General features: G+C 41.9%; 1 long non-coding RNA gene across 1 annotated transcript in view; it reads left to right on the top strand.

Annotated features, from left to right (window-relative positions):
* The first annotated feature begins 16,919 nt into the window (after window positions 1-16,919).
* Window positions 16,920-18,231, top strand: part of LOC109299861 — a 24,456-nt gene continuing 23,144 nt past the window's right edge. The window contains exons 1-2 of the long non-coding RNA XR_002098035.1: window positions 16,920-16,930; window positions 17,032-17,036. This is a non-coding gene — a long non-coding RNA (uncharacterized LOC109299861). The remainder of the gene's footprint in view (window positions 16,931-17,031; window positions 17,037-18,231) is intronic.

Here is an 18,231-nt window from a genome sequence, read left to right as displayed (position 1 = left end):
AGGCTGCCTACTCCCCCATCTTGGGGCACTCTGCCCCAGTGAACCAAAGAGCAACTTGCTGAGGTGTAAGATGCTTCAGCATGGGGGCTCCACAGTGTGTGGAGACGGGAGAGCAGCAGCCCTGGACTGCCTGCTCCCCCATCTCTGCATTTGTCCCAGTGCTCACCACTTTCACATAGTTTGTGCCTCTTTTTTTCTAGTTTTGTTTGTTTGTTTGTTACCAGGAAATTCTGATAGCAAAGTTTAATAGATTCATAGAGGTTAGGGGCTGGAAGGGACCTCTCAAGATCATCAGGTCCAGCACTTAGGCAGGAAAAACTGCTGGGGTTAGATGACCCCAGCAAGATAAGCATCCAGATGTTTTGTGAAGATATCCAGAGTAGGTGATTGCACCACCTCTGGGAATAGTCTATTCCTGACCCTGGACACTTGAGTTGTAAAGAAGTTTTTTCTTTATGTCTAATCCAAAGTGTTTGTCTAGCAATTTACGACCATTAGTCTTAATCTTCCCCTGGGGAGTCCTGGTGAACAGATGTTCTCCCAGTCCCTTATGTACACCCCTATATACTTACAGGCTGCCACCAAGTTTTCTCTAAGTCTTCTCTTCTCCAGGCTGAGCAGACCCAAGTCTCTCAGCCTCTCATCATATGGCCTGCTCTCTATAGCTTTAACCATATGTGTAGCCCTATTTCAAGCCTCTCCACATTCTTCCTGAAGTGCGGTGCCCAGAACTGGATGCAATGCTCCAGCTGAGGCCTCACCATGGCCGAGTAAAGTGGGAGGATGATATCCTTAGCTTTGTTTCAGATGCATTGGTAGATACAGGGCAGTATTTTATTGGTTTCGCCAGCTATGGCATTGCATTGGTGGCTCATGTTCATTCTATGGTTTGTTAAGACCCTGGGTCTCTTTCAGTTGTGGTGCTAGTAAGTGTAGCACTGCTGATCTTGTAAGCATGTTGTGGGTTGTTTCTCCTTAGGTGGAGCAACTTACACTTCTCTGTGTTGAACATCATCAGGTTTTGATCTGCCCACCTTGTGAGACTGTCCAGGTCAGCCTGTATCCCTAGCCTATCCTCCAGCGTGACCACAGTCCCTCATAATTCGGTGTCATCTGTGAACTTTGCCAGTCTGCTTTTAACACCTGTATCCAAATAATTAATGAGTATGTTAAAAAGCACTGGCCTGAGTACTGAACCCTGAGGGATGCCACTGCTCACCGAGCACTGTGTTGACTCAGTTGTCAAATAGTTTTGCCATGGGTGATGCGATGATGTTGGTCAATTCTTTCTTTTGCCATGGCACTGCAAATTAGCAGCACTAAGCACTGATTAATGTGTAACTTGTATGGTTTGTGGCACTAAAAAGACGTCTACAGTACCACAAACCACACATGCCTGAACACCTGGATCTAGCCAATGACTTATCTTAATTAATGCTTGTACAGTGCTTTGAAGATAGAAATCACTATACAAGTATTATTATTAGCTTAATTGTTCTTAACTTTAACCCTGCACAATTGTAACTCCGCTCTCTCTACTTACACAATTGCCTGTAACTATTAATGACTTATTAATGACATCTTTATCCTTCCAAAAAAAATAAATGCCTGTAGTCATTAGTCACATGTCTAAATGACTTAAAAAGAGCCTGCCCATGCATTATGATAAACAGGCCTACTTTATAGTACTTCTGTTGGGATGATGTATTTCTATAATTAAAAAAATTTAGAAATGCTGTTGAATTCTGTCCTCAGGTAATCCAGTGCAATGTTTATCCTCATTAGTATACTGAAGTATTAACTAAGGGAAGAATTAGTCCCTTGGACAGCAGTGCATGTTGGCATCATCATGGTATTGACAGACAGAAAGTACATGACAAGCTAGTAAATTTACACTTTTTTATGAACGGCAGGTTTTTATTAAAATATTATTTTATACAGTTAGAAAAGAGTCTTCAAAGCCAGTTAAGAAAAGATAGCAAAATCAAAGTACAAGCTAGTTCCTGAGGAAATGATTCCCTCACTCTTATTTGTACTGCATAGTGCTTTATTTTGAAAGTAGTCCAAATAACAAAATCAGTGCCTGAGATAATTAGCGAAGCAATAGCTATGTGAATTTTACAAGCAGAATCTGTGTTACATGGTGTATATAGTGGGCTGTTCATAAATGAGGGGAAGAAAAGCTAGAAAGGCGTGTTGTAAATATATTGTATTAAAACTCCAGTTTCCCTGCTTTCTTTTCCTGGCTGCTGGATGGGAAAAAGAAATGGGCCTCTGTTCTATGGAGAGAATTGGAGACCTATGGGAATAAATGTATTGTAACAGAAATAAAATAACAAACAAACAAAGAGGAGCAGAGGGAAATAAGATACCAAACAATAACCTTTTAAATAGCAAACTTGTTTTGTTTAATACTTTCAGAAGTGAAAGAAAATTTGCCAATGTTTATGCATAACCTATGAGCTAGGGATCTGACTTTGGAAGCAGTCTTATCTATGGTATGGACTCACCTTTTTGAATTTGAGCAAATCAAATAACCTGAATATTTGGTCAGCAGAGTAAAGAGCAGATTTTAGGGAATTAAAATCCTCCTATCCATGACTTCAAAATGGTAGCCACATACCATTTCTTCGGTGTGTTAGGTCTAATAGAGTCAAAATGCTGTCCATCTGAATCACTTCCTCACTTTGTTTTAGCCTGCCATGCCAGTCAATATGAGTGCTGTGGTCATTCTAGTGATTCATAAAGAGATCATGGTAATCCCTGCATAGCTGTTATACCACACTTCCTCTCAACTGTGGCCTGTGTAGGAGGGCCTAAGCCCATTCATACTGGGGACATTCCCATCAGTTTTTCCTTCAGGTCCCATGTTTAGGCCTTATTTGTCATGGAAGTCCTTTGCATGGCTTTCTTCACAAAACATGCATTTCATCTTTTCTCTTGCCTTATTTTCTCCATCTTCAGAACTATACTAAAATACCTAGTGTAAAATATTTATTTCTTTCATTTATGTGAGCAGAGTAAGACGGACTCTGTCCTCACAGTCTCCGTATAGCCAAAATAGCTGCTGTAAGAGCTCTCTATATATCATTCCTAATTCCATTTCCTCTCTCCCATTTTCCTTGCCTGATATTCATTCAAGTCACTTCTTCCTTTGAATCCTTCCTTTATCTTCCTTTTACTTCCATTGTTAGTTCTAACTCGTCTTTACTTTCAAGCCTATGCAGCTCTGTTCCTGCTTACATTTCTGTTCCTACATCTCCTTCCTTGTTCCCTCTGCTCTAGTCATCTCTCTCCTTTTTTTCTCTACAACCTTCATGTCCTTTAAATTGAAACCCACACCTGAAACTCCCTCTGTCTCAGCATGCAGACAGCTGTCTTCTCTTATCACAAAAAATCCCTCCTCAGATAAGTGCTTTTCCCCAAATGCCAAACCTCATCAGTAATGACACTCTCATACACCAGTTATAAAACTATTTTGAGATCCTCAGAAGGCAGGTATGAGGTAAGTATGATGTATTGTCATTTTCAGAGCAAGATTCACAACTGTTTCAAAATTGGGGAACTATTGGATAAGAGAAGGACATCCTGGGTCATGAAGTACTGGTTTTGAAATGTATGTCTTTTTATTGGAAGGTCTTCATAAAATGTTATTCTTTCCATATGATGTGGGAGGGGAGGTTTTGGTGGGGGCAGATATTGGGGGGTAAAGCTAACAGTGGAGGATGGGGTTGGGTTGGAGGGAAAAAATGGTTGGGGAGAGGAGTCTTACATGCCTGGCTCTCTTCACTCCAGAAGCAACTGCTACTGCTCTGGCTGCTGCCACTGGGGGACAGCTTCTGGTGTCCCATTCACTCGCCCACTACCCTTAGGTACAGGGCTGTGAAACCTCCTTCATTCCACCCCATACCTCCCAAATATACTACTAGGCATGGGGTGGTGCCTGTCTGGCTCCTATGGCTGGACCTTGCTGTGGTAAAGACTCCTGGCAGAAGGAAGCAATATTGGCACCCCTCTGAGTCTGCACCTGGGATTCATTTCCTGCTTATCCACATCTAGTTACATTACTGTGTAGTGAGAGTCCTGAGTCTTGCTGTTCCTCCCAAATTGGTTGTATGTTTTACATAACAGTTACTAGTGAACCTACAGAAGTTGTTCTTGAGCTACACACGGGAACCCAGAACTCAGGTCTCCTGGGTTAGGCTCCTAATGCTCCTCTGTCTTTTTGTTCCATGAATTTGGATTTTTTTTTTTTTGCAGAGTTGCATAGGAGGGGAGATTTCATCAGGAGCAGAAGAGGGTTCATTCTTGCAACCTAAGTTCTTGTTCTGGTACTTAGACTACTCTCTAGGGGGCTGAAGAAGTGCTTTTGAGAACTCTCAGGCTAAAGAGGGGCTTTAACTCACACCTCTCAGTTTCTCTTCTAACTACATTTTTAAAAGAAAGACACGAGTACTGTATGACATGTTAGTGGGTGTTAGGCATGATCTGAGCAAACCTATCAATCAGAAGAATTAGGTGATGCTCCACTTAGTTGGGTATTGTCCAGATGTCTTTCAAGGCATATTTTTAAAACTGGTTCCTGGGCAGCCAAGAGGGAGTTTTGTGAGTCCAAGAGGAAGCAAACAAGCTAGAGCCTGTATAGTTCCCTAATATAGATGCTACCCTTAAGGGGAGGGGGTATTGAGTTCTTTCCCATTGTGATTTATCCATTTTATCCAGTAAACAGTAAATGTAAGGTACAGGCGGCCGCTTTAAGATGCAGGAGCTTATAGAGTCATGAGGTTTTGCCTAGCTGCAGCTCCAGAAATCTCATGTATAAACAAGCACTGGATACACAGCTACTGCCTGACTGTCCAGAGCACAGGCCTGTTGAAGATCCTTGCATACTGAGAGCTTAATTGCAAACTGTGCATAAGTGCCAAAAGTGGCAGTTATACTGGTGCATACAGTGAAAGAGAATGCTTCTCTTATTCCAGTTCAGAAATCTGCTTTAGTGCAGAAGCTTGCTGTAGCCTAGCAATTTAATTTGATTCTGGGGATTTCTCTAGTTTAAATTTCTTACACCAGCTACGAGAGATGGTAGCTGCTTGTTAAAACTTGCAGCATAGACCTTTTTTCTGAGTACAGCGTTTTTTAAACTTCATGAATACCTCTTGGAATTTGGTTAGTTAAAGGAACAGGTTTTTTGTGTTTTTAAAATACAAAGCTTATTTTATCTACATTTTATTGCACTTACAAACCTGCTTGTCACATCAGTAACAGAACTCATTGTGACAAAATTCCAAACCCTGAAGCAATTCTAGACATTCCCATATTGCCATTTTCTAATGAAGGCCTGGGTCTTCTGTCATTAAGATAATTATAGACTGAATGGAACTGTTTCCATGATGTGACTGCTTGTAACAGGTGACATGCCTTCTGCATAGGCGGGGTGGTTGCTATTCACTTAAAATTAAACAAGAACTACACAAGGGTTAATAGTTTAGTTTATTTTTGTGGACTAATTGGCAATCTGTTTTAGTGGTCCCTGCCTATCTTCATAATATAAACTCCTCCTAACTTGCAGTTGATTTTAAGAAGCCTCTCTTGGTCATTACTATTGCAAGTAACACTATTTTATTTCATCAGGAGCTGAAATGAATTCTGCCTCTGTAATGAGGAAAAAAAGTGAAGTTTGACCTGTGATATAATCACTCATGATACAATATGTGATCTATTCATCCTTGTTACGTTATGAACATTCCAACAGATGCCAGTTACATAGACATTCACTTACTTGTATAAACTACAAATGTGGCAATATAAAAGTATTTGATAACATATTGCATAATCTGTTGTTGATTATTACCAAAGATAGGTAAGTAGGTAGATAGGTAGGAACTAAATGACATTCTACTTCACTTTGTGCAATGGCTAAAATTGTGCTTATTGGCAGCAGCAGCAGCAATCCCTCACCATCGAGGAAGATCACTCCCACAGGTCAAGTAAAGGGTTGTAGATGAGTCTGTTGATGGCAAAGAAGGCCTGTCCTAGAACCACAGATTCTCTGGCAAATGCCACAGGTGGTGGTTATAGGGAGGGTCGGACCATAGATTTCTCCGTCTTGTTTCCTTTACTTCTGTTTCTGTCATGTTTCTGCCTCCAGGGCAACAAGGTTTTCCTCAAAGTAAGATGTGCCTTCTCTTACAAGGCATCACCATATAGCCCTGTCCTGAACTAGCTTTTCCCAATTTGTGGTGTCAATGCCATACATCTTAATGTTCATCATGAGGGTGACCTTCAAGCATTTTCTCTGGCTCCCACATGTCTTTTGTCCTTGGCTCAGCTGGGAGTATAGCAGTTGTTTTGGTCTATGTACATCAGCCATGCACACACAATGTCCTGTCCACTGTAACTGATGTTGACCAATCAACACTTTCATACTGGTGGTGGTAGGATACTGGCATTTTGTGCAACATTCCTTCCACTTTATGCCAAGGATCTTCTGGAGATAGCAATGGTGGTGGGATTCCAGGCTTTTGAGGTAGTCCATGTAGATCACCCAAGCTTCATAGGAGTAGAAAACAATTGGGATTATCACAGCCTTATATGTTTTCCAAAGGGAGAGCTGGCACAGTGGATCCTGTACTAAATCTCATTGATACTGGCCTTCTTTGAGAAATGGCTTCTGAGGTATGCAAAATGTTCAACATTCTCCAGCTCCTGTCCATCAATGAGGATCTTTGCCAGAGGGGGTGAAGGGGTTAATTTGTCCAGAGCAGGATGGTGAAGAAACTTTGTTTTTCTGATGTTAAGGGTCAAACTCAGGCACTGGTATGCCTGAGAGAAGCTGGAAAGGGCTGTTTGTAGTTCTTCCTCCGTATGTGCAATGACAGCACAGTCATTGACATACTGAACCTCAACAATCAAGGCCAAAGTAACTCTGGTTTTGGCACAGAGGCAAGAGCGACTGAAAAGGTTCCCATCCATCCTGTACTCAATGCTGATGCCAGGTGGCAGATGGTAACATATAAGCGTCTTGCTGACCACAAGAAAGATGGAAAACAGAGCTGGTGTGATCATGCAACCCTGTTTGATGCTAGTTTGAATGTCAAAGGGTTCCATAGTGGAGCTACTGCATAAGATAGAAGCAGTCATCTGGTCATTAAGAATTCTTAGGATGGTGATAATTTTCCCTGGGTAGCTAAACATCAATGATATCTTCCATAGAGCCTGACAGTTAACAGTTGAAAGCTGTTGTCAAACCAATAAAGGCCATATACATTTCCTGGTGTCGTTCTCATCAATTTTTTTCCAGATCTACTGGGCCACAAAAATCATATCCATGGTCCTTCTTGATAGTCTGAAGCTGCATTGAGACTCAGGAAGTATTTCTTCAGCAAGAGGGAACAGTCAGTTCAGCAGAATCTGAGCAAAGCTCTTTCCAGCAATGGAGAGGAGAGCAGTACCTTGATAGTTTCCACAGACTTATCTCCCTTTCTAAAACAGGTGACAATATTGGCATTCCTTAGTTCAGCAGGAACTTCCTCATTGTTCCAGATTTTAAGAAACAGTGAATGGAACTTGTTGGTCATAGTTTCCCTACCAACTTTTAAGACCTCAGCTGGTATGCCATCAGGGCCAGATGCTTTGTTGTTCTTTATCTGTCTTATTGCCTGGTGGACTTCTTCAGAGGGGTTAATGCAATGGCAATTACTTCACTTACTGGATGTTACAGGTTGGATTTGATGGTTTCATTTGTCACTATTGATTCTTGGTTTAGGAGTTTTTGGTCATGTTCCTTCTAGAGGTTTTTGATGGACTTATTGTCTTTGAGGAGTGTACTGCCATCTTTAGATTTAAGCAGCATGAGTCTGAAAGAGTTTGGTCTATACATAGCCTTGATGGCAGTGAAGAAGCTCCACATGTTAAGATTGTTAAGAAGGGCTTTGAGCTCAGCATTATTTTTGTCAAACCAACCCTGACTGTCTTGGGTGATAAAGCCAATTGATTCTACACAAGCCTCAAGGATATTTTCTTTTAGAGCATGCCAATCTTCCTCAACACATGTCTTCATTCTTAATCTCACGATTGGTGAGTTTCTTACTGAGATGTGTTTGGAAGACTTCGCAGTGTCTAGGGCTCTGAAGGCATTTGTCTTTGTACTGTCTTCAGGCTGACTTGGCTTGCTTTTGATGTTTCAATGCAATCCTGAGGGACATGACTGATTTCACTAAACAATGATCAGCCCATCAGTCATCAGCTCCCCTCATGATTTGTGTGGTATGGATATCTTTTAGCTCACATGATCTTAAAATGATGTAATTGAAGAGGTGCCATTTTTTAAGCAGGGGTGTTGCCATGTTGCTTTGTAATTGTTATGTTGTCTGAAGATCATGTTAGTAATGAGAAGGCCATGCTCTGCACATTTGCTGCTTAAAAGGATGCCATTGGAATTAGATTTTTCACTCCTTTCTTCCCAATGGTGCCCTTTCTTATGTTAAAGTCCCAGCCAACTTTTGCGTCAAAGCCTCCAAGTAGGATGAACTTGTCCTCTTTCAAGGCAGTAGTCACAATTTCATCAATGTTAGCATAAAACTTTTTTTCTGTTCTTCACCATCGAGTATTGGGGCGTATGCACTGATGATTGTGGCAACCAACTGTTGGTCAGTTAGAGGTGGAAAGTCATGAATCACACATTAATGCCAGCAGGGAATTCAGTCTTTCAACTGTGTAATGGCCTAAATAGTATTTATATGGATAAATGCTTTCTGCTCTTACATTTTCACCTTTTGCTACCCAGTTTGTCCCCTAGTGTAGATGAAAACTCCACTTATATAAATACTATTTGTGCTCCACTGTGATTCATCTTTGCCATTGAGGCCCAGAACTACTAGGTTAAACTCTGAAGTTGCAGATGGCCAAAAACCATGACATCAAACTGAAATCAGGTGATCATGCCCACCTCAGCTTATGAGTTAAGATACCCTCCCAGAATAGGAGGAAGCTGAGTTTCTCCAGGCTTAAGGGCTTCTAGGCACACTTCCCACAAGGATACTTGAACTCTGACTGACTTTAACATTTGGCTACAGGCTTGACAGGACTGAAATACCCCCTAATGTGGCTAGGCCTTTGGACAGCTGTCGCAGAATGCCCTCCAAAGGGGTGCTTGTTCAGGCCCACTGAAGCCTTGTCTGGTCTCTGAAAATATATCTTGAAGCCAACCCAGGCTTAAGCAAAGGGGGAGTTTGAGTTCCTTCCCACTCTGAGACCCTGTCCTTGCAGTATCTCACCCTCCCTGATTCCCCATGATTATGATTCAAAGACATAGCATGCAATACCTTTCCCAAGAGAAGGACTTTACCGCCTCTCGGGGTAACTCCAGGCACCCCACAATTTCAAACAGCACAGCAGTCACTCTCTTTAGTAAAAGCATTTACTGAAGCAAAAGCCAAACATCCAGATATTCTCTTTCCCCTCCAAAATGGTTAGGCAGTCCCTCTCTCCCAAATGCATCCTGCATAACCCTGAGCATCCTCAAGGATACTCAGTTCTTCCTTTAGAGTCCCCGTAGTTCCCCAGAGTGTCTTTACTTCTTTCAATCCCTTAGACTGTTCTGGTACCAGACATGCCAGGCTGCTTTTTCCAGCTTGATCTCTCTTTTGTCATGTTTATCTCCCTCCATAAATACTGGGTGTTGGCCTCTTGATATGCCATTAAAGACCACTGATGCTAAAGGTCCACTTCATCTCTCCTGTAGCCAACCTTATGCACAGAGAAGTGGAGGTTAAGGCTAGCTAAAGGAGAGAGGATCCCTTTGCTCACTGCACACTGAGAATCTCTGTACACCATATCCATGGCACTAATCCAAAATGAACAGGTAAAACAATCAATTCTTTCAGTAACTATGTTCTATACTGTCTCTGTGTATAATTTAGATACCAGACCTTCAAACTCATAAAGAATTAAAGACATTACTTTGCATGAACACTTTATATGTCAGTCACCTGTCCATATGCTCCAACAGTCCAGGATGACTGTGCTATTCTCATAAGGCACATTACTCATGTGAATGGTGCTTTTGGGATCCTGCCCCAAATGCCTAAAAGTCCTCATTCTTCAAGGTAGTAGAAACAAACCAGAAAAAGGTTATAGATCACTTTGACTGATACACTCTTCTCAGAAAGAAAAATCTCATTTTGAATTGCACATAATCCTAAAATCCTTCTTTATTCAGGCACCACTTGTGTAGCTGGAAAAGGAAATGCTGAGGCTATAGTATATACAACTATTACAATCTCCTTTTTTCTGTACCTCAGCTCATGTCTTTGCTGAAATACAAGCTAGAGTTCTGTCTTTCCAGACTCTTCAGAAGTGCTGAGGGAATTAAAACTTAGGGCTATTGTATGTAAATCACAATATATGTGTGTTAATATTTATGGCTAGAAGATAGTATTTAACAGTTTTCTTTTGGGAACCAGCTTGTAGATAAACTAGATATTGCTTTAGAACAATGGTCTACGGCAATGGCAAGGGTTAACTGATTTCTAAATGTCTGTTTGTGACAAAAGTTTCCTTCAAGGCCTACTGTGACAAGCAGCAATTGGACACACAGGCTGGGAAATTAAAGACAGGTACCACACTGTTCCATAACAGAGATAAGGTAGCATTAGGTCATATTGCTCAGCTGCAGAGCCTTTGGGATTTCCAGTTTTGATAGGTGGACCAAATTAGGAAGAGGCCTGGAAAAAGCCAAAATTAGGATGTGTGCATGTAATGGATTTATGAAACAAAGTAATATGCTGACAGGACAGAATGGGGACAGTATGACAACCACAATTAAACCAATCAATGATGCCCAATGTTGAAATGTCATCAGAAAAGAGACAGAATATAAAAGGATGTATATTAGAGCAGCAAAGCATCCCTGAGAGGGGTACCCAAGGCCACCTTGAACAGAGAACACACCACCAGCTCATCTCATCCACCCTACTAGCAGGGGGTGGGCCTTAGCCTCCAACCTCCAGGCTGTTGATATCTGATATTCAAGAGAGAGCCTCAGAGTGAAGATTGCATACTGGCTAGGCATATCTTGACTTTATGAACCCTGGGATTGGTAGTTATAGAACTGTTTGCATTATTGTTATCTGCTATCACTGTGTATCAATAAAATTCACCTGCTATCAAATGGAGAGGTCGTGGTCAATCTTAGGGTTTGGGCCCACCCGAAACAAGGTACCTGAGTCATAAATACAGTGCCAACAACTATCTCCCAAGCAACTTTCATAGAGGAAAATAAAACATTTTAGTAAATCAAACATATTATATAATGCATATAGAAAGCACTGTAAACAGTACCAAAGATAATGTATAGTATTTGAAGTAACGTGAATAACTTTTAGACAAAAGCTATTGTACCATAAGAATACTCATATTTCCTAGACCTCTCTATTTTCTTGCCAATCTATATATTCCAATATGACAGGGATGACAATATAACAGGTGCCCAAGATGGAACCTACAGACTGGCTGCACATGCCAGATCCAGTGAATCTCTAGGAGTGGCTGGAGCAGGCACCAGATGTAGCGTGTGTCCTGAGCCAGCTGTTCTGGGACCATGCTTCCTTGCAGCATTTGCTCCAGTGTGCATCTACTCTGTGCCAGATCCTGGAGTGCACAGAGTAGGCATCCTGTGCAGCGCAACCATGGAATCAGTGCCATGTGTGGCATATTTCCAGAATGGCTGTTCCAGGATCATGCTGCACATGATGCCTGCTCTAGCACATGCCTACAACATACTGGATCCATCACATATCCTGTAGCAGTTTCTGCATTCATCTTCATCACATATCCCAGAACAGCTAGTCCAGGAGTGTACTTCATGTTGAACCTAGTTCAGCCACCACGGGTCCACACTGCAAGCAGCACCTACTCTTGCTGCTCTGGGATGTGTGCTGGATCTGGCATGGAATGAACATGCAGTGCAGTTCTGGAGAAGACACAAGTGGTATGTGAGGGCATCCAGCCCATGCTGCAGGCTACCTTGAGACCCATGGGCAGCACTAGGGACTGGATGGCAGGACTCCATGTGCTAAATTAGGCCTGTAGAGCATATCTTTGACATTGCTGCAATATAACATTCCAATATCATATTTATACCTCTACACTTTACAACATATACATCCCTTTCCCAAGATTGCTATTCAGAAATAGTGACCCAGTTTTGATTCTGTGACCATAACATGTATTGTGAATGTCATCTTAACATTTAAAACTTGAGAAAAATGGCACTTCAGAACGGTGTCATCAAACCATTCTGTTCCCACAGTAAGAGCATCTATACAAGACATTTACCATGGCATAGCCTAATTAGCTCCACAGTAAATGTCTCACATCTACATGTGCAGGGCTATTTGGCTGGAATAAAATAATAAACTCTGCAGCAGGGTAGTACTTGTAAATTCAAGTACTATCCTGCTGCGGAGTTTTTTACTCTGCAGCACTGCATATGTAGACACTGAAAGAGGTAGCTGAGGCACCAGGGTGTTTCAGTGTGGGAGCTGCCTGCCAGCTAGCCCTACATTGGAGCACTTTGTGCCCCAGCCAGCCCCCCTGCAACACGTTGAGCCAGGTTGGGGCAGCCCTAGGCTGGCCGGCTGACCCCCCACGTCTTCTGCCAGCCAGGGCTCCTACGACCCAGCTCAATGTGCTGCAGGCCTGGGCACACATGTAAATGTGGTGCCTAGGAGCAATAAACTGGTGCAATAAGAACCAGAGTTTATTCCATTAAATTAATTGCACATGTTGGCATGTCCAGTGAGTAGTATTCTAATCCAATTACTTTAATTAATAGCTCTGAGCTGAAACAGAAATCTATTGGTATTGTCTGTATCCAAACTGGTAAAGGTTTTGGAGATCAATACACAAAATATAAATCCCTAGTATCAATATAAGCTTCCACGAATCACTGTTTGTTTTTTCCCTATGAGCCTAGATGAGTCAGGTAATAATGTATGAACCATCTCCTCATTCAGCTCTGTCATTCTTTTCTGATAAACAGAGAATAGCAGTTTAAAGCAACTAGCCAAGGTTCTATGGCCTTTACATGTTACCTTTTCCAGCTGTCCCTCTGGTTTAATGTCTCTAGATCCATTAAACCCACACTAGACTAAACATTATCTTAACAGAAGGTAAGCAAAGCTGGAACAGCACTGAGTCATATCCGGCAAGTACTGGAGCTCCCTTAGAGCAAACACAGCAATAAAACTCTCATCTTTTCATAACTTTAGCAAAGTCTACCTTAAAACTAATTAGTCTTTTGGGCTCACCACTCCTACTGAAAGGTGCTTTCTACCTCCTCTGGTGGTTAGAAACTTTCCAGCTCACATGCATTCACAGATGGTTTATCCTCAATTCATTATGGGTCTACATTGTTCTTTGAAGTAAGTGGCTTTTATAACTCCCCAGTGTTTATGCCCTTAATGTATTTATAGATAGTTCTCATATACTTTTTCAAAATCTCTATTGCTGGGCTTTGTCTTCTCTCATAAGACAGTCTCTCTCTTCCTCAGCCATGTTATTAGACCTTATCTATATCTGACCAGTTTGATTTCATCTTCCTTGAACATAAGCAATCAGATTTATGCAAACTGTTCCAGATGAGATTTTACCAGTGCCTCCTTATACAACAGCTTGAGTACTTCCTTATCTCTACAGGAAGCACTTTTCTGATACAGTTTAGGATTGCATGTGTTTTTCAGAGCTACAGCACGTAAATGGCTTCATAGGCATCCTGTGATCACTTAATATTAATTTGGTCTCCATATCTCTTGTAAGATTTAATAACGGATATGTATAATTACCCACAATGTCTTCTGCATCATTTGTCTTGGCAAAAAAGAATCATACACACAATCAATACCTGTATTTGCTTGCACTTAAGAGAGCTGATTATACCTGAGTGGCAAATTAACCAGGGTTTGACATTTTTAATAATTATTTTGATATCTAAGCCAAATGATTTCATGCTTGATGGTTAAAATAGCTAATAGAAATCAACTAAAATAAAAAGTAAGGTGATATTGTAACCAAGTATCCTTTGAATTAAAGTGTTTTTCTCTGTTGCAGTGTCATAATATAAATTACAGCAATGTACTGCTTATTAAACTACATTGTGATTGTTTATCAATTATTATCACATTAGAAGTGCAATTACTTATAAGCAACACCAGAATGTAGATAGTAGTTGTCAAACCAAAACATGACACACGTTTATTTTAAAACCAGTAGAAAATACTGGAGACATAAGATCCATCACACTTATGTTTCTACAGAACATATATTGTTTTTCTTAATGATTATCCTACATTTTCATTGGAGGACAAAGCAGGAACATCAATAGGCAAAGATGAAGAAGGTAATGAAAAATAAATAAGGCAGACTAGAAATAACTATTTTAATAATTTGTTTAATTTAAAAATGGTTTTGTATAATTCATAAAAGCTACATATATGTAAACTGGTCATTCAAAAAATCAATAACTTATTAAACCTGGAATTTACTGAGTTTGTAGAAACCCTTACATACCAGAAGGACAGAACTGAGTATTTCAGACTGAATGAATAACAGGAGATCAGCTAAAGATACCCCTTCTGAATCATACTAATGAACTAATTTTTTTAATGATCAACGTTTAAGTTGCTCCCTCTTTTGATATGTGAGTTACGTTTGTTCTGAATATCCACTGAATCCTTCCTGTGTCACCAATACTTGGCTTCCACCTTAGCCTCAGCAATGTAGACTCTATTTCTTATTATCAAATGGTGTAACAACTGATGCTTCAGCATAATTTAAAAATATGCACAGGATCCTAGGAGGCTAGTCCCAAGGAATGGGTTAGGTATTCAAAGTCTCAGTACGGTAGAGAGAAAATCAGATGCCTCTAAAGTGATCCACAAAGACTCACATCCTGAGCAGGGAGCAACACAAAGATAGCCAGCAGGAAATGCTTAGCTCAGGGTTGTGCCTCAACTCCTGTTCCTCTCTAGAGCTGAAAATGGAATATATTATGTGTAGGTAGTAGGCAAACAAACCAAAAGGAGCCATGTTCAGTGAGATGGGAACTACCCATCAGTGAGAAGGAGCCACGTTCAGTGAGATGGGAGAGGATCATGGTTCTGGTCCTGACTCCTAGCAAGCAGGAGCTCACAGACTTCACTCTTCTAGAGATAAGGGGTTATCTCATGAAACCACACTTCACCTAACCTGCCCTCCTTCTGGCCCCAGAAATCTTCCTGCCTTGGCTTCCAGTGTGTTAGGTTATATGAACCAGGGCCACAACCCTTTTTACTCCTGTTTTTTTTCCCTACAGCTTTCATGGAGTTATGCACTTTTTGTGAGAGAGTATGGTCTGTCTGTTTATTTATATTTGCCCTTCTCAACAAAGATGCAGAACAGCTTACAATAAGAAAAAGGAATGACTTAAGAACAGGAGAGCAATAAGACCAAAACAACTGAAAAGGGAAATAGATAATTAGGATAAGAAAGAGAACCCATAGACAGAATCTCATCCTAGTTTTGCTTAGTAAATGCCTGCCTAAAGAGGAAGTTCTTAGGGGCCTTCCAAAAACTGTCCAGGTTTGGGCTCTGGCAAGACTAGGAGTATGATGGTTCCAGAGCTGAGTAGCAACTGCTGAAAATAACATCCTACGTGTTTTGGCCAAACATGCATGGCGTATTTATGATTCTTTTAAGATGTTTCTCTTGGTTGTCCTTAGAGGTCACAATGGAGCCTAAGCAAGTGTGAAAGAAAGCCATGGCAGGAGATTGTTTTCTCTGGAGGGAAATGCCAACTCCAGATGAACCTGCAGAGCTTGGCTTGAAGCACCCCCAAGCTGAGGAGACAGGGAGAGAAGCCCCATGCTGGGGAGCAACGCGGGAAGAAGCCGTGTGCTGGGGGGCAATACCAGCATCCCTGAGCCAGGGGGAGATGCCAGGAAGAGTGGCAAGGCAGGGAATGCCCAGGGGGCATGTCCAGAAGAAAAAAGGAGACTGACGCCAGAGCCCAGGAGGGAGAAGAGGGAGCAGACATACCCTGGAAGGGAGGAGTGTGGAAAACAGCTGGGAAGCAGGCTTTGGAAGAGTCCCAGGGACCAGGGGGATGGGGGAGAGTTGAGCCTGTGGGTGACAGCTGGGAATAGCAGCTGAGAGGAGCTCCACGATTGGGTAAGACGCATACTAGAGGCTAGCCAGAGAGCATGGCAGCCCATTGGCAATGACTGGGACTCAGAAAAAAACAAATCAATATAGGTTTAAAAATAAGAAGAGCCACAGGCAGCAGTTAAAGCAGCAGTTTATTTTGTGTACTTATATTTTGGTCCAGACTAGACTTTATTTTGTTTACTTAATTTTTTGGGGCTGTTTTGTTTTCTTTAACATCCTGAAAGGAATCCTAGGTGTCAGGCTGGAGCGCAGGGGATTGGAGCCCCAATTTTTCTGTTGGGTATTTTTCACGTTGGTAAAAATCTTCTGCCTTGTGTCATAGTGAACATCCTCCCATTGAGGAAAGTGTGTACACAACCCTGTAATAAATAAAAACAAGTATACTTACCATCAAAGTTGTGGCAGGTCAGTTTTGTGCCAGCAGGGAGCGGTCAAAGGTGATATAAAACCCCATTGTAGCAGAAGAAAAGACGTGATCTCAGAAAGGGCACAAGCCCTATAGCACCTACCGTTGACAGTGAGAAAGCAATCTGTTCAGCATGCAGGTTCCAGACCATTTAAGGCCTTATAGGTCAAAACCAGCACCTTGAATTGTGTTCAAAAAGCTATTGGGAGCCAGTGCAAACTTTGGAGCACTGGAGTTGTGTAGGCCTGGTGACCTACCTCTGACAGAAGGTGAGCTGTCATGTTCTGCACCAGCTGCAACTGCTAGATGGTGAAAAACAATGTGTTTCCAGATGGTTTTCACTATCCGGAAGCACATTGCAGTAGTTTAGCCTTAAGGTTATGGAAAGCATAGATAACAGTAGCCAGATCAGAGACTGAAAGATAAGGTCTCAGCCTTCTGATTAGATAGAATTAGTAAAAGTTGCACAGCTGCCACCTGAAGATCTAGGTGGAGCAGAGGATCCAGGAGCAACCCAAAGTTGCAAAGATGAGTGAGAAAAGGAGGCTGAGCCCCATCAATGATAGGTGTCCTGGTCCCCACAGAATTGGGTGGTTTGTCCACCCTGATGACTTCTGTCCTCTTTGGATTCAATTTCAGTTCACCTACATCCAGTCCTCAACTACAGCTAGACACTGGGAAAAGGACTAAGACTACAGGAACAGGGTAAGAAGAGAAGGAGAGGTAGAACTGGGTGCATCGGCATGCTAATGGCACCTTTGTCCAAATCTCCACACAATCTTACCTGGCAGCTTCATATATAAGAGGGGCCACAAGATAGACCCCTATGGGATCCTACAGAAAAGGTCTGAGGGGATGAAGAACATGCACCCATCACCACCCTTTAGGACTGCCCTACTAAGAGAAAGCAGAATTGTTTAGAGCTGTCCTATTAATACCCATGTAACAGGACTCTAACCCTTGTTACTTAAGTGAAGAGAAGATAATGTTATACAACTGCAAACTGGCAGGTAGCTGACTTGGAGCAATTGTGAGATATAGACATTCGAGGTAAGCTTAGAGCCAGAGTGGTAAAGCTGTAGAGAGCCAGTCCAGAGCTGCAACAGAGCTCCAGGCTGATGAATGTAATAATGAGTAACCACTATTCTCAGTGTGAGAGCCACCTGTGCTCTAACTGCCTATCCTCAGGAGGACCTGTGCCACCACAAAAGTGGGAGTAAACACCTGGGTGCCACTATGTTGAGAGGTCAAGGCCAGTGTGCTCTCTTGCAGATCAACCAGGCCATCAATACAGTAGCCATCAAGGTCAATGGAAATGTCATCCAGAGACTTGTGGAATCTCACTGGTGCCATGGATATTCAGGGTAAGACCAGCCTAACTGGTCCATCACCCTGACAAGAGTTCGTGGTCTGACCATGATAGAAGTTTCTTGATAAAATCCCTGATAATCAGAGCCCCTCCATTTGGGCAGGTGCAAAACAGTAGTCATAGAATCATAGAATCTTGTCTTCTCTTGTGGAGATTGAAGAGATTCATGTCCCTCAGCCTCTTCTCATAGGGCTGGCCACGGAGGACCTCAAACATATGAATGGCCCTCCTCTGGACCCTCTCCAGGTTCTCC

The sequence above is a fragment of the Gavialis gangeticus genome, unplaced genomic scaffold, assembly GCF_001723915.1.
Source record: "Gavialis gangeticus isolate Ggan-Ray unplaced genomic scaffold, GavGan_comp1, whole genome shotgun sequence".
Classification (NCBI taxonomy): domain Eukaryota; kingdom Metazoa; phylum Chordata; order Crocodylia; family Gavialidae; genus Gavialis; species Gavialis gangeticus.
The sequence above is the reverse complement of the archived record's forward strand: the minus strand, read 5'-3'. Positions and strand labels throughout refer to the sequence as shown.